Genomic DNA, 2997 nt, shown 5'->3' with positions numbered 1-2997 from the left:
TTAATAAAACAGATATAATTCAATAGACTTTAATGATCCAAAAATGTTACAGGCATCAATTAGCCTGTTCTGATTCTTCGGCAATCCTCCATGAACGAGTTAAAATGAACTCATTTTTACACCGGAAAAAGAATGTAATAAGTAGGGCCTTTATAACAGCATGTTCTTTACATTGTTTTGACTCTTGAGTGTATATCCGACACAATTAGAATATGCTGTTATCAACATTATAACCACATTACTCTATATAAAAGCATATAAGAAATCTACGAATACACACTCGAGAGTCAAAATAATGAAAATAATATGCTGTTGTCCTAACCCTAGTAATAAGATATACGATAACCAGCCAGAATTCTTACATCAACGCTCCGTACCACTAATAAATCTAAATATCTATGTCTACTGTATGCTTCCATTTCATAGATATCATACCGATAATAATATACATATCTCTTTTTGAATAACCTTTCGTGAAGTCTGTCTGTAGACCCTATCAATTGCTGACTATAAAATCATTATTGCAGAAAACTTAGGAGGAGTCGAAAGTAGACCTTGTATTCATTTCCAGTTACTCTAATTTCTCTTCCATTACCATAATGCCTACTAGACACTGTCCTCGAGTGTCTAAGGTCTCTCTGTACAGGGGGTTGTCAGAACAATCTGGCATGAGGATACTTTTTCCATAGAAGTAAACCCTTACCAAATATTCAAAATCGCATAGTATTCGCTGCCCAAATAAGATCTTCTCACTATGGCTGACTCACGTTAGCTTTAACAAGGAATGTTGCACCTTCTTCGAGTGATGTTACCTCAAGTAATAGCACGAAGCTGGATACTCCACCAGACTAGATAAATTTTTGTCCTGGAATCCAGTAAGATTTAGAGACCAAAATGAAAGATATACTGCAACGTATGAAAATGGTTAATTGGGGAGAGGAACATCATGTTCTACATTTCTTTACTAACTCAGTGTTTTAGAGATAAAGAACTTTAATGGAACATTCGAATATCTATGTATCTTATATAGACTTCAAGTGTTAGACCTTGGTTGTGAGCCCCTTGATTTCTGAGAACTTCGACTGAAGTAAAATAAAACAAAAATATAATTAAACGAGAAAAATTGCTGTTTTCTGGACCGAAAGTTATCCATCTAACACCTATAATTGGTTATTTATTTTTTAGTTTGAAGTGGTAGACGTTTATCTCCTTACACTAAGTGGGTTCTTACACGGTGTTGAACGATTTCCATAAAAAGTGTGACCAACAACTGCTTGAGGTGATATTGCGATAAGAAATATACGGTTTGCTGATATATCGCTTTACTAATACATAAATACTCATACGGCATAATCACGTTGACACACTGGTTCCCGTCAGATCTCCGAAGTTAAGCAACGTTTAGCCTGGCCATTACTAAAATGGGTGACCAATTTGGGAAGTCCAGGTGCTGTATGTAGGAGGACGTCGAAACCTCCCCACAAAAAGTTGCAAAATCCTAACCTCGTCATCTCCCCTAACGGGGATATACATGCGACTGGGGACCGCTTGGGAAATTCATACTCCCACGAAACTTCCTCCTTCGGAGGAAGCCGGTTAAACCCTTAATAGGGTTGATGCTGACTGCACACACAAATACTTATCGAGGTCAAAATTAATCAAAAGATATAATAAGACAGATAGATTGAGAGTAGAATGTTAACATTTAAATAGATATAGATATGGATATCACATATCGCGTGGTTAAAGCATAGCGTCAAAGGGCATCTATCTATCAACACGCGCTAGAAATACAAGTATCGAATTACATATGGATAATGTGTTTGTAGTAAAAAAACAGTTTAGAGCTGTCGAAATCGGGGGGGGGCTAAAGAAACAACAGTCGTCTGAAAATATAGAGATAATCTAAGTGAATATTGCCTCGAGACTCTGCCTGGCATCGACCATCTTTGGACTAAGTAAAAAATTATGTAAGAAGTAATTTACGTGGTCTGTCAAAGAGCACAACGCATCGAATAAAATCTTTTAAACCCCAACATATCAACAGCGTGTTTCCATGAAGAAGTAAATTCATCTTAAGTTAAACAAAACCTCAATGACAAATACAAGATCGTAGCCCAGAGATGGAACAACGACAATAAAAATAAAAAAACTACCGACCGCGCACGTATGTGACGACATGTGCGTTTGTTTAAATTGAAAACGTTGCACCAGGATGTGATATTAAACTGTTAAAAGTTGGATTGACAGAATGCGGCAAATACCGAAATCAGAAAATCAACGGTTTTCAATTTCTCAATACTTCTCGGTTATGAAGATGTTTATTATCATCATGCTGTTCATCATTACCGTCCAATTACTCATTACGTAATTATAAAATAGCACATCTAAATTGACATGTAATCATATGATGTAATGACAAACAGGAACCGTTATTTTATAATTTACAAGAATTGCCAACGGTATTAATTTGCGGGTTGCAATTGAACACTATTGAACATTTAATAGTCTGTCATTTGTCGACAGAATTTTAAATTTCGACAAAGTCCATTTGAACACGATAGACGGATATACATTTTCGGCTACATCTAATCAGAGTCCAGATAACTTTTATGAATTATGCCAAGTAACTCAGGTATTGGAGCCAAGCTTACTGACAAAAATATAAGGATCAGATGGTCACAAAATCATTAAAAATTGGTAAGGAAATTTTAAACTACCATTTTATAGTAGGGTTCATTTGTATGGTATTAGTCAACGGATAATATCATTTTTTTTTATACGGTGGTCACCACTTATCAAGGCTCGGAAGCCACTCAGGGATAAGGGTTATTGCAAGTACAGTACGTTAGTGTGGAGATTTGATGAAGTGTTTACTTAAGAGGGCGGTTCATTAGGAATTTGTTAACGTTGGACTTGAACACATCCAAGTTGTAGTCCGGTGGGAAGCAGGCAGACGGAACAGAGTTCCACAGGCGTGCAGTTCTAAGAAAGAAG

The 2997-nt window shown here is 36.3% G+C and overlaps 1 pseudogene; it reads left to right on the top strand.

Annotated features, from left to right (window-relative positions):
• The first annotated feature begins 1340 nt into the window (after window positions 1-1340).
• Window positions 1341-1459, top strand: LOC145294293 (5S ribosomal RNA; annotated as a pseudogene).
• The last annotated feature ends 1538 nt before the right edge of the window (window positions 1460-2997 follow it).

Source organism: Euprymna scolopes, chromosome 15 (assembly GCF_053919585.1).
Source record: "Euprymna scolopes isolate OS-2025 chromosome 15, ASM5391958v1, whole genome shotgun sequence".
Taxonomy (NCBI): domain Eukaryota; kingdom Metazoa; phylum Mollusca; class Cephalopoda; order Sepiida; family Sepiolidae; genus Euprymna; species Euprymna scolopes.
The sequence above is the reverse complement of the archived record's forward strand: the minus strand, read 5'-3'. Positions and strand labels throughout refer to the sequence as shown.